Source organism: Nothobranchius furzeri, chromosome 4, assembly GCF_043380555.1.
Source record: "Nothobranchius furzeri strain GRZ-AD chromosome 4, NfurGRZ-RIMD1, whole genome shotgun sequence".
In the NCBI taxonomy this organism is placed as follows: domain Eukaryota; kingdom Metazoa; phylum Chordata; class Actinopteri; order Cyprinodontiformes; family Nothobranchiidae; genus Nothobranchius; species Nothobranchius furzeri.
Window position 1 is genome coordinate 39,511,160 of NC_091744.1, and position 14,608 is coordinate 39,525,767.

Below are 14,608 nucleotides of genomic sequence, written 5' to 3' on the forward strand. Positions count from 1 at the left end.
ACACTAACTGCCGAAATGAAGACCGAACTCCAGGCGAACAAAGAGGAGATTACAACAGAAATGAGAAAGGAGTTGACCGACTTCAAGAGAGATATTAATAAGCTACTTGATAATATGGACAAAGAAATTAAAGAACAAACGAAAAGGATACAAGACGGAGAAACACGAACGGAAGAGCTCGAACAATGGAGCTGTGAAGCTAACGAGGCCATACAGCACATGTTACAACAACAGAAATACATCGGAGACAAACTAGAGGACATCGAAGCAAGAGCAAGGAGGAACAACTTAAGGGTGTATGGAATCAAAGAAAGTAAGGAAGTTAAACCATCCGAATTGAAGGAGACAATAGAAGAATGGCTCAAGAAAGAACTAGGATTAGAAGAAGATCTGCAAATACAAAGCGCACACAGAGCGCAGGCGCCCAAGCCGAAGGAAGGGCAGGCACCCAGATCCATAATAATACAATTCCAGCAAAGTAAAACGAAAGACATGATTCTGAACAAAGCCTGGGAGAAGGGGAAAAAAATTATGTTTGAGGGAGAGGGAGTGTATTTCGATCATGATTACACTGCAAAAGTACTGCAACAGAGAAAGGCGTATCTCCCAATAAAGAAGAAATTAAAAAGCATGAAAATTCGATTCCAAACGCCCTACACTAAAATGCGCATCTTCTGGGAAGACGGAATGAAGAGCTACAACAGCGCGGAGGAGGCGGTGAGGGACCTGAAGTCACGAGGATGCGCAGTGGAAGGACTCCAGATGGCAGAGGAAGAAATGCAAAAGAATAAAGAGGCTAATGCGAAGGGGCCGGCGAGCTGGAAAAAGGTGGGGGATAACGGAATGCTGAAGAACAGAGTCAGAGAACGTCTGCAAGAATACGAACTTAGGAGAAAAAAGACAGAGGGAGGGGAATAAATAAGGGGAAGTATCGCTCTAGGAAAATGAGGCGAACATGTATAAAGGTAAAAAGTTTAAAAATGTTGGTTAACGAGTGTCACTAGGCACGGTTTAGAGTGGGATGACTGAGACAGAAAGGGAGGTAGGGGGGCCCTTCTGGAAAGGAAGGCATTCCCCCCAGAGGAGGGGTAGAGAGTCACAAGAGGGCATCTCAACATGGAAGTTCAAAGGCAGTTACCTTGTAGCAACAGGTTCTAAGTTTGGTTGTTACAAGGAGGGGGTTCTTAAAGGGGGGCGGGGGTACTTTATTTACTTATTCTGTATCAGTATTTTTTTTATTTTTTTCTTTCTTTTTATGTATCTCAAGACTAGAAAGGCCATCTGCAAGGACAAAAGGGAGAACTTACTGAGAGAAAGGGCAAGACACAAGAAGAATAAGAAATGATGTATGATAAAAACCAGGAAATCAAAATAATGTCACTGAATGTAAATGGGCTGGGCAATCCAATAAAAAGAGCGAAAATAATAAATAAAATCAAAAAAGAAAAAATACAAATTAGTTTTCTACAAGAAACCCACCTATCACAGAAAGAACACGAAAAACTTAAAAAACTTGGGTTTAAAAATACATACTATAGTTCATGTCCCAATAGCCGGAAAAGAGGGGTGGCAATCTTAATATCTAATTCACAGAACTATGAAAATGTAAAAGAGGTCCGAGATAAAGAAGGCCGATTTATCATAATCAAAGGAAAGATAGAAAATGAGATGGTAACACTAGCCAATGTATACGCACCACCAGAAAGTAATAAACAATTTTATGAATATATACTAAATATGTTAGCAATGGAAATGGAGGGGGTTTGTATATGTGGGGGAGACTTTAATTTAATAATGAATTCCCAACTCGATACAACAAGTACTGCAACATATAAAAAAACACTAACCAAATTAATAAATACAATAACTAAAGAAATGGGACTTATAGATATATGGAGAGAAATTAATCCAGCGCAAAAGAACTATACCCACTACTCTGCTCATTATAAAACCTACTCGAGAATTGACTATTTTTTAATACAAAAAGAACATAGATATAAAATAAAGGAATGCGAAATAGGCGGGTCGGATCTATCAGATCATAATGCAATATATCTCAAAATTCAACTAAACAACAAAATTAAAAGGAAAACTTTATGGAAAATGAATACAGGAATACTTAATAATACAATAATGACAACACAGATCAGTAAAAATATTAAGGAATATTTGAGAGAAAATGATAATGGAGAAGTACAGCCAGATATACTGTGGGATGCGATGAAAGCAGTGATCAGAGGGAAATTAATTGCGATTACAAGCAAAATGAAAAGGGATAAGACTAAACAATATGAAAAACTTACAAAGGAACTAGAAGAAATGGAAAAGAAAGACAAACAGAAAACAGAAACAAAGACACGGGAACAAATAAAAAACATCAGGAACAAAATAAATGAAATGCACCAAAATGAAATAGAAATTAAGGCAAAATATTTAAAACAAAACTACTATGAAGCAGGGCCGAAAGCAATGAGGCTACTAGCAAGAAGAATAAGAAAACAACAAGAACAAAATAACATAAGTAAAATATGCAACCCGAAGACAAAAAAAATAACACACGAACCTAAAGAGATTGAAGAAATATTTAGGGAATATTATAAGGAACTATATACGCAACCGCTAGGAAGCAACAATAACAAAATAGAAGAATTCTTACAAAATTTAGATTTACCATCAATAGGGACAGAACAGAATAAGAATATTACAAAGACAATAACGGAAAAAGAAATAATAGAAGCAATAAATAAACTTAAAACAAATAAAGCACCAGGAAGCGATGGATACCCAGCAGAATGGTATAAAAAATTAAAGCAGGAACTTGTACCAATAATGCATAAAACATACAACTGGATTATGACCAACAATAAAATACCACCAACATGGCAAGAAGCTATTATCTCTGTAATACCTAAGCCACAGAAAAACAAAGAAGAAGCAACAAACTATAGACCGATTTCAATTCTTAATATAGACTACAAAATATATACAACAATAATAACTAATAGAATTAAAGGATTTCTCCCAGATATAATCAATGAGGATCAATGTGGCTTTGTTGTAGAGAGAAAAACGCAAGATAACATACGACGAACACTGCACATAATACAAGAAATTAATTCCAAAAGAATACCGGCAACTATAATAAGCTTTGATGCAGAAAAGGCATTTGATAGGGTAAACTGGGAATTCCTATATGCAACTTTAAAAAAATTTGGATTTAATGAACAGACAGTAAACTGTATTAAGGCCCTGTATACAGAACCAAGAGCACGAATTAAAATAAATGGATCAATAACAGATGAGATACAGATAACAAGAGGAACAAGACAGGGCTGTTGTCTCAGCCCTACTCTGTTCGCGCTATATATTGAACCTTTAGCACAGGCAATTAGACAGGAGGATGAAATAAAAGGAATAGAAATTAATAATAAGGAACATACCATAAGCCTCTTTGCAGACGATATATTAATATACATAAACAGTCCGACTAATAACCTAAGGAACCTATTGGGACTAATGAGAGCCTATGGGGAACACTCAGGATATAAGATTAACATACATAAAACACAGGCATTGTTATATGATCACACACTAAAAACAGAATTGATCAAATATAAGATTAAATGGGATAATACCCACATTAAGTACTTAGGAGTCAACATAACTAAAGACCTGAAGAATCTATTTCAACAAAATTATGAGGAATTAAATCAAACGATTAACGCAGACCTAAACAGATGGACATCCTATCCATTACAACTATACGACAGAATAAACATTATCAAAATGAATATCTTGCCACGACTCTTATATATGTTTCAATCCCTCCCAATACAAATACCAACAATACAATTCAATAAATGGAATAAACAATTATCAAGATTTATTTGGAAAAGCAAAAAACCAAGAATTAGAAGGTCTACCCTACAACTAGCAAAAGAACAGGGAGGGAGGGCTGTGCCAAATATATACCATTACTATCAGGCAGCACAAATAGCACCACTCATTGATTGGTGTGACCCGCAAAACTTGAACCACTGGAAAATAATAGAGACAAAGAGAAAGGAAATACCAATCCAAACATTACTGGGGGAAAATACCAGAAAAGAATACTGGACGAAAAATATTGAAAAACTGGACCCGATAACTAAGTCTAGTTTAGAAACCTGGTGGAACATAAGCAAGAAACTAAAAATAGAGGGAGAGCTAAGATTGCTAAGATGGATAGGGTGGGACTCGGACTTTGAACCTGGAAAAAGGGATAATAGATTCAAAAAATGGAATGAGACAGGAATGACAGCATTAGGAATAATTCAGAAAGAAGGGATGATAAACAGTTTCCAAGAATTGAAAGAAAAATTTGACGTGGAAAATAAGGATATGTTTAGATATTTACAACTAAGAGATTACTACACTAACAGAATTCAAAGGAAAATTCGAGGGAATAATCAAATAATAACAATGATGATCCAAACATATACAAATCCAGCACCTAAACGGAAATTATCCATAATATATAAAACATTATTGACGATAGAAAACCACTCAACACAGTATATCAAAGAAAAATGGGCAAAAGAAATTAGGGAAGAAATACTGGACGGGGAATGGGAGGAGATGTGGAAAACACAAAATAGGACAACACAATCACAAAAATGGAGGGAATTTGCCTGGCAGAACCAAATACGATACTTCAGCACACCGAAAATCATAAGTAAACAAATACAAAAACAAACGAGATGTTGGAGGAATTGTGGAAATATAGAATCCAATCACGCCCACATATTTTGGGAATGCAAGAACATAAAACCTTTTTGGAATCAAATATATGAGAACACCAAAATAATATTAGGATATTATTTTCCACAGACATTTAAATTAATGTACCTAGGATCCATACGGGAAGAAATAGCGGGGGGAGACCAATATCTGATGAGGATACTCATGATAGCAGCCAAGAAAGCCATCACTAGAAAATGGTCCAGACCAGAGACCCCAACAATAGAAGAATGGAAGACAATTGTTGGAGAAATACAGGAAATGGAGAAGCTGACATTTAGACTAAGACTGAAAGGGGAACAAATGCATAAACGATGGGCTAAATGGAGACATACAGATATATAGAACTGGAGAGAAAGAAGAAATATGCAGATGAGCCGACCTTTTGATTTATTTATATATGGGTTTTTTTTTTTTTTTTTTAAAATCTTTTTATTATTATTTTTTTTTCTTTTTTATTTATTTTGTTTTTCTGTCGTCTTTTTTTTTCTAATGTGTTTGTAAAGTAAAAGTTGATAAATAAAAAGTTTAAAAAAAAATGTAACTGCTTTTTATCCATTTTCAGCCATTAAGACACCCAATATAAAATAAGACTACTTATAAAATTATTTATAATTATATGTATGTATATAGATAGAGATCTTAATAAAATATATTCTTTGAATGGTGTTTTAATGAGCTGTATCATTTTTTTAAACATTTTTTACAGAAATAAGCAAGCAGCATTCCTTGTGTGTGTGTGCGCGCGCGTGCCTGCTCGCTTGTCCCTCCGTCGGCCGTGACGGGTGTGTGTGAGTGACTACAGACAAATGCATGAGAGAGTTAGCAGCCATGAAACAGCTTGATGAACTACTCTCCCCACGTGTTTTAAAAATGCTAATATGCTATGCTAAATCTGCTATGCTAAATAATGATTTCTCTATAGAACTACAAAGTCCGACTGGGGGAGGAGAGTACAGGACTGCACTATGGAGGGGGGCGGAGTTTACAGCTCCTCCTCCAGTTTAAAGAGACAGTACCCCAAAACGGCTCGTTCTCAAGACTCTCCTCAGAACAGGGGTAGATGAGGGTCTGTAGAGCAACAATAATGAGGAAATCAGACCAAAGAACTGCAGTTCCACTGTTTTTAGACCCCCAACTGAAGGATTTAGATGTAAAAAGGAATAACTTAAAAGCATGTTATGTCTCCTTTAAAGAAGTAGTCCAGTTACACATTTGTGGGCTTATAACTTGGCTTCTGAATTTCCTAGAGAGATCAGGTTTGTTTTAGTGTACTCCAATAAACAGCCCCTACAACCACAAAAAGGAAGGGAGTCATTAGCACTTATGGTTTGTAAATGGCACCCAGAATTATGTTGCACGAAGCACAATTTCACATCATTCTGGGTCCATTTGTGTGAAAACAAGGTCCAATCAGGCTGAAACGTTACAAGAAGGTAGAATCTATTGAGTTGTAAGTGATCTGAACGTTTCATGATGATCGCACATTCCTATTGGGGGTCAAACCATGTCCCAAAGGTCACCGGATCTGGTGTCACTTTAAAGAAGTAGTCCAGTTACACATTTGTGGGCTTATAACTTGGCTTCTGAATATCCTAGAGAGGTCAGGTTTGTTTTAGAGAACTCCAATTAACAGCCCCTACAACCACAAAAAGGAATGGAGTCATTAGCACTTATGGTTTTTAAATGGCACCCAGAATTATGTTGCACGAAGCACAATTTCACATCATTCTGGGTTCATTTGTGTGAAAACAAGGTCCAATCAGGCTGAAACGTTACAGGAAGGTAGAATCTATTGAGTTGTAAGTGATCTGAACATTTCATGATGATAGCACTTTCCTAAGGGGGTCAAACCATGTCCCAAAATGTCACCGGATCTGGTGTCAATTTAAAGAAGTAGTCCAATTACACATTTGTGGGCTTATAACTTGGCTTCTGAATGTCCTAGAGAGATCAGGTTTGGTTTAGTGTACTCCAATCAACAGCCCCTACAACCACAAAAAGAAATGGAGTCATTAGCACTTATGGTTTGTAAATGGCACCCAGAATTATGTTGCACGAAGCACAATTTCACATCATTCTGGGTCCATTTGTGTGAAAACAAGGTCCAATCAGGCTGAAACGTTACAAGAAGGTAGAATCTATTGAGTTGTAAGTGATCTGAACGTTTCATGATGATCGCACATTCCTATAGGGGGTCAAACCATGTCCCAAAATGTCACCGGATCTGGTGTCAATTTTTAAAGAAGTAGTCCAATTACACATTTGTGGGCTTATAACTTGGCTTCTGAATGTTCTAGAGAGATCAGGTTTGTTTTAGTGTACTCCAATCAACAGCCCCTACAACCACAAAAAGGAATGGAGTCATTAGCACTTATGGTTTGTAAATGGCACCCAGAATTATGTTGCACGAAGCACAATTTCACTTCATTCTGGGTCCATTTGTGTGAAAACAAGGTCCAATCATGCTGAAACGTTACAGGAAGGTAGAATCTATTGAGTTGTAAATGATCTGAACGTTTCATGATGATAGCACTTTCCTAAGGGGGTCAAACCATGTCCCAAAGGTCACCGGGCCTGGTGTCACTTTAAAGAAGTAGTCCAGTTACACCTTTGTGGGCTTATAACTTGGCTTCTGAATGGCCTAGAGAAGTTAGGTTTGTTTTAGTGTACTCCAATCAGCAGCCCCTACAACCACAAAAAGGAATGGAGTCATTAGCACTTATGGTTTTTAAATGGCACCCAGAATTATGTTGCACAAAGCACAATTTCACATCATTCCGGGTCCATTTCAAAGAAAACAGCTTCAATCAGGCTGAAATGTCACAGAAAAGTAGAATCTATTGAGTTGTAAATGATTCCTGTGTTTCATGATGATAGCAGATTCCTAAGGGCGTCAAATCAGGTCATAAAGGTCACCGGATCACTTTTTCCTTGAAGGCGGGGTTCCAAACACACATTTGGGGGCTTATTACTTAGCTTCTGAATGTCTCAGAGAGGTCAGGTTTGTCTTAGTGTACTCCAATCAACAGCCCTTATTACCCCAAAAAGGAATGGAGTCATTAGCACTTATGGTTTTTAAATGGCACCCAGAATTATGTTGCACGAAGCACAATTTCACATCATTCTGGGTTCATTTGTGTGAAAACAAGGTCCAATCAGGCTGAAACGTTACAGGACGGTAGAATCTATGGAGTTGTAAGTGATCTGAACGTTTCATGATGATAGCACTTTCCTAAGGGGGTCAAACCATGTCCCAAAGGTCACCGGATCTGGTGTCAATTTAAAGAAGTAGTCCAGTTACACATTTGTGGGCTTATAACTTGGCTTCTGAATGTCCTAGAGAGATCAGGTTTGTTTTAGTGTACTCCAACCAACAGCCCCTACAACCACAAAAAGGAATGGAGTCATTAGCAATTATGGTTTGTAAATGGCACCCAGAATTATGTTGCACGAAGCACAATTTCACATCATTCTGGGTCCATTTGTGTGTAAACAAGGACCAATCAGGCTGAAACGCTACAAGAAGGTAGAATCTATTGAGTTGTAAGTGATCTGAACGTTTCATGATGATCGCACTTTCCTATAGGGGGTCAAACCATTTCCAAAAAGGTCACCGGGCCTGGTGTCACTTTAAAGAAGTAGTCCAGTTACACCTTTGTGGGCTTATAACTTGGCTTCTGAATATCTTAAAGAGGTCAGGTTTGTTTTAGTGTACTCCAATCAACAGCCTCTACAACCACAAAAAGGAATGGAGTCATTAGCACTTATGGTTTTTAAATGGCACCCAGAATTATGTTGCACGATCACAATTTCACATCATTCTGGGTTCATTTGTGTGAAAACAAGGTCCAATCAGGCTGAAACGTTACAGGAAGGTAGAATATATTGAGTTGTAAGTGATCTGAACGTTTCATGATGATAGCACTTTCCTAAGGGGGTCAAACCATGTCCCAAAGGTCACCGGATCTGGTGTCAATTTAAAGAAGTAGTCCAGTTACACATTTGTGAGCTTATAACTTGGCTTCTGAATTTCCTAGAGAGATCAGGTTTGTTTTAGTGTACTCCAATCAACAGCCCCTACAACCACAAAAAGAAAGGGATTCATTAGCACTTATGGTTTGTAAATGGCAGCCAGAATTATGTTGCACGAAGCACAATTTCACATCATTCTCGGTCCATTTGTGTGAAAACAAGGTCCAATCAGGCTGAAACGTTACAAGAAGGTAGAATCTATTGAGTTGTAAGTGATCTGAACGTTTCATGATGATAGCACTTTCCTAAGGGGGTCAAACCATGTCCCAAAGGTCACCGGGCCTGGTGTCACTTTAAAGAAGTAGTCCAGTTACAACTTTGTGGTCTTATAACTTGGCTTCTGAATATCCTAAAGAGGTCAGGTTTGTTTTAGTGTACTCCAATCAACAGCTCCTACAACCACAAAAAGGACTGGAGTCATTAGCACTTATGGTTTTTAAATGGCACCCAGAATTATGTTGCACGAAGCACAATTTCACATCATTCTGGGTTCATTTGTGTGAAAACAAGGTCCAATCCGGCTGAAACGTTACAGGAAGGTAGAATCTATTGAGTTGTAAGTGATCTGAACGTTTCATGATGATAGCGCTGCCCTAAGGGGGTCAAACCATGTCCCAAAGGTCACCGGATCTGGTGTCAATTTAAAGAAGTAGTCCAGTTACACATTTGTGGGCTTATAACTTGGCTTCTGAATGTCCTAGAGAGATCAGGTTTGTTTTAGTGTACTCCAACAAACAGCCCCTACAACCACAAAAAGGAATGGAGTCATTAGCACTTATGGTTTTTAAATGGCACCCAGAATTATGTTGCACGAAGCACAATTTCACATCATTCTGGGTTCATTTGTGTGAAAACAAGGTCCAATCAGGCTGAAACGTTACAGGAAGGTAGAATCTATTGAGTTGTAAGTGATCTGAACGTTTCATGATGATAGCACTTTCCTAAGGGGGTCAAACCATGTCCCAAAGGTCACCGGATCTGGTGTCAATTTAAAGAAGTAGTCCAGTTACACATTTGTGGGCTTATAACTTGGCTTCTGAATGTCCTAGAGAGATCAGGTTTGTTTTAGTGTACTCCAATCAACAGCCCCTACAACCACAAAAAGGAAGGGAGTCATTAGCACTTATGGTTTATAAATGGCACCCAGAATTATGTTGCACGAAGCACAATTTCACATCATTCTGGGTCCATTTGTGTGAAAAAAAGGTCCAATCAGGCTGAAACGTTACAAGAAGGTAGAATATATTGAGTTGTAAGTGATCTGAACGTTTCATGATGATCGCACATTCCTATTGGGGGTCAAACCATGTCCCAAAGGTCACCGGATCTGGTGTCACTTTAAAGAAGTAGTCCAGTTACACATTTGTGGGCTTATAACTTGGCTTCTGAATATCCTAGAGAGGTCAGGTTTGTTTTAGAGTACTCCAATTAACAGCCCCTACAACAACAAAAAGGAATGGAGTCATTAGCACTTATGGTTTTTAAATGGCACCCAGAATTATGTTGCACGAAGCACAATTTCACATCATTCTGGGTTCATTAGTGTGAAAACAAGGTCCAATCAGGCTGAAACGTTACAGGAAGGTAGAATCTATTGAGTTGTTAGTGATCTGAACGTTTCATGATGATAGCACTTTCCTAAGGTGGTCAAACCATGTCCCAAAATGTCACCAGATCTGGTGTCAATTTAAAGAAGTAGTCCAGTTACACATTTGTGGGCTTATAACTTGGCTTCTGAATGTCCTAGAGGGATCAGGTTTGGTTTAGTGTACTCCAATCAACAGCCCCTACAACCACAAAAAGAAATGGAGTCATTAGCACTTATGGTTTGTAAATGGCACCCAGAATTATGTTGCACGAAGCACAATTTCACATCATTCTGGGTCCATTTGTGTGAAAACAAGGTCCAATCAGGCTGAAACGTTACAAGAAGGTAGAATCTATTGAGTTGTAAGTGATCTGAACGTTTCATGACGATCGCACATTCCTATAGGGGGTAAAACCATGTCCCAAAGGTCACCGGGCCTGGTGTCACTTTAAAGAAGTAGTCCAGTTACAACTTTGTGGGCTTATAACTTGGCTTCTGAATATCCTAAAGAGGTCAGGTTTGTTTTAGTGTACTCCAATCAACAGCCCCTACAACCACAAAAAGGACTGGAGTCATTAGCACTTATGGTTTGTAAATGGCACCCAGAATTATGTTGCACGAAGCACAATTTCACATCATTCTGGGTCCATTTGTGTGAAAACAAGGTCCAATCAGGCTGAAACGTTACAGGAAGGTAGAATCTATTGAGTTGTAAGTGATCTGAACGTTTCATGATGATAGAAAATTCCTATAGGGGGTCAAACCATGTCCCAAAGGTCACTGGATCTGGTGTCAATTTAAAGAAGTAGTCCAGTTACACATTTGTGGGCTTATAACTTGGCTTCTGAATGTCCTAGAGAGGTCAGGCTTGTTTTAGTGTACTCCAATCAACAGCCCCTACAATCACAAAAAGGAATAGAGTCATTAGCACTTATGGTTTGTAAATGGCACCCAGAATTATGTTGCACGAAGCACAATTTCACATCATTCTGGGTCCATTTGTGTGTAAACAAGGTCCAATCAGGCTGAAACGCTACAAGAAGGTAGAATCTATTGAGTTGTAAGTGATCTGAACGTTTCATGATGATCGCACTTTCCTATAGGGGGTCAAACCATTTCCAATAAGGTCACCGGGCCTGGTGTCACTTTAAAGAAGTAGTCCAGTTACACCTTTGTGGGCTTATAACTTGGCTTCTGAATATCTTAAAGAGGTCAGGTTTGTTTTAGTGTACTCCAATCAACAGCCTCTACAACCACAAAAAGGAATGGAGTTATTAGCACTTATGGTTTTTAAATGGCACCCAGAATTATGTTGCACGAAGCACAATTTCACATCATTCTGGGTTCATTTGTGTGAAAACAAGGTCCAATCAGGCTGAAACGTTACAGGAAGGTAGAATCTATTGAGTTGTAAGTGATCTGAACGTTTCATGATGATAGCACATTCCTATAGGGGGTCAAACCATGTCCCAAAGGTCACCGGATCTGGTGTCAATTTAAAGAAGTAGTCCAGTTACACATTTGTGAGCTTATAACTTGGCTTCTGAATGTCCTAGAGAGATCAGGTTTAATTTAGTGTACTCCAATAAACAGCCCCTACAACCACAAAAAGGAATGGAGTCATTAGCACTTATGGTTTTTAAATGGCACCCAGAATTATGTTGCACGAAGCACAATTTCACATCATTCTGGGTTCATTTGTGTGAAAACAAGGTCCAATCAGGCTGAAACGTTACAGGAAGGTAGAATCTATTGAGTTGTAAGTGATCTGAACGTTTCATGATGATAGCACTTTCCTAAGGGGGTCAAACCATGTCCCAAAGGTCATCGGATCTGGTGTCAATTTAAAGTAGTCCAGTTACACATTTGTGGGCTTATAACTTGGCTTCTGAATGTCCTAGAGAGGTCAGGCTTGTTTTAGTGTACTCCAATTAACAGCCCCTACAACCACAAAAAAGAATGGAGTCATTAGCACTTATGGTTTGTAAATGGCACCCAGAATTATGTTGCACGAAGCACAATTTCACAACATTCTGGGTCCATTTGTGTGAAAACAAGGTCCAATCAGGCTGAAACGTTACAAGAAGGTAGAATCTATTGAGTTGTAAGTGATCTGAACGTTTCATGATGATCGCACATTCCTATAGGGGGTCAAACCATGACCCAAAGGTCACTGGGCCTGGTGTCACTTTAAAGAAGTAGTCCAGTTACACCTTTGTGAGCTAATAACTTGGCTTCTGAATATCCTAAAGAGGTCAGGTTTGTTTTAGTGTACTCCAATAGACAGCCTCTACAACCACAAAAAGGAATGGAGTCATTAGCACTTATGGTTTGTAAATGGCACCCAGAATTATGTTGCACGAAGCACAATTTCACATCATTCTGGGTCCATTTGTGTGAAAACAAGGTCCAATCAGGCTGAAACGTTACAGGAAGGTAGATTCTATTGAGTTGTAAGTGATCTGAACGTTTCATGATGATAGCACATTCCTATAGGGGGTCAAACCATGTCCCAAAGGTCACCGGATCTGGTGTCAATTTAAAGAAGTAGTCCAGTTACACATTTGTGGGCTTATAACTTGGCTTCTGAATGTCCTAGAGAGATCAGGTTTGTTTTAGTATACTCCAATCAACAGCCCCTACAACCACAAAAAGGAATGGAGTCATTAGCACTTATGGTTTTTAAATGGCACCCAGAATGATGTTGCACGAAGCCTAATTTCACATCATTCTGGGTTCATTTGTGTGAAAACAAGGTCCAATCAGGCTGAAACGTTACAGGAAGGTAGAATCTATTGAGTTGTAAGTGATCTGAACGTTTCATGATGATAGCACTTTCCTAAGGGGGTCAAATCATGTCCCAAAGGTCACCGGATCTGGTGTCAATTTAAAGAAGTAGTCCAGTTACACATTTTTGGGCTTATAACTTGGCTTCTGAATGTCCTAGAGCGATCAGGTTTGTTTTAGAGTACTCCAATCAACAGCCCCTACAACCACAAAAAGGAATGGAGTCATTAGCACTTATGGTTTGTAAATGGCACCCAGAATTATGTTGCACGAAGCACAATTTCACATCATTCTGGGTTCATTTGTGTGAAAACAAGGTCCAATCAGGCTGAAACGTTACAGGAAGGTAGAATCTATTGAGTTGTAAGTGATCTGAACGTTTCATGATGATAGCACTTTCCTAAGGGGGTCAAACCATGTCCCAAAAGTCACCGGATCTGGTGTCAATTTAAAGACGTAGTCCAGTACCAACATTTGTGGGCTTATAACTTGGCTTCTGAATGTCCTAGAGAGGTCAGGCTTGTTTTAGTGTACTCCAGTTAACTGCCCCCATTACCCCAAAAAGTAATGGAGTCATTAGCACTTATGGTTTTTAAATGGCACCCAGAATTATGTTGCACGAAGCACAATTTCACATCATTCTGGGTTCATTTGTGTGAAAACAAGGTCCAATCAGGCTGAAACGTTACAGGAAGGTAGAATCTATTGAGTTGTAAGTGATCTGAACGTTTCATGATGATAGCACTTTCCTAAGGGGGTCAAACCATGTCCCAAAGGTCACCAGATCTGGTGTCAATTTAAAGAAGTAGTCCAGTTACACATTTGTGGGCTTATAACTTGGCTTCTGCATGTCCTAGAGAGATCAGGTTTGTTTTAGTGTACTCCAATCAACAGCCCCTACAACCACAAAAAGGAATGGGGTCATTAGCACTTATGGTTTGTAAATGGCACCCAGAATTATGCTGCACGAAGCACAATTTCACAACATTCTGGGTCCATTTGTGTGAAAACAAGGTCCAATCAGGCTGAAACGTTACAAGAAGGTAGAATCTATTGAGTTGTAAGTGATCTGAACGTTTCATGATGATCGCACATTCCTATAGGGGGTCAAACCATGACCCAAAGGTCACCGGGCCTGGTGTCACTTTAAAGAAGTAGTCCAGTTACACCTTTGTGAGCTAATAACTTGGCTTCTGAATATCCTAAAGAGGTCAGGTTTGTTTTAGTGTACTCCAATAGACAGCCTCTACAACCACAAAAAGGAATGGAGTCATTAGCACTTATGGTTTGTAAATGGCACCCAGAATTATGTTGCACGAAGCACAATTTCACATCATTCTGGGTTCATTTGTGTGAAAACAAGGTCCAATCAGGCTGAAACGTTACAGGAAGGTATATTCTATTGAGTTGTAAGTGATC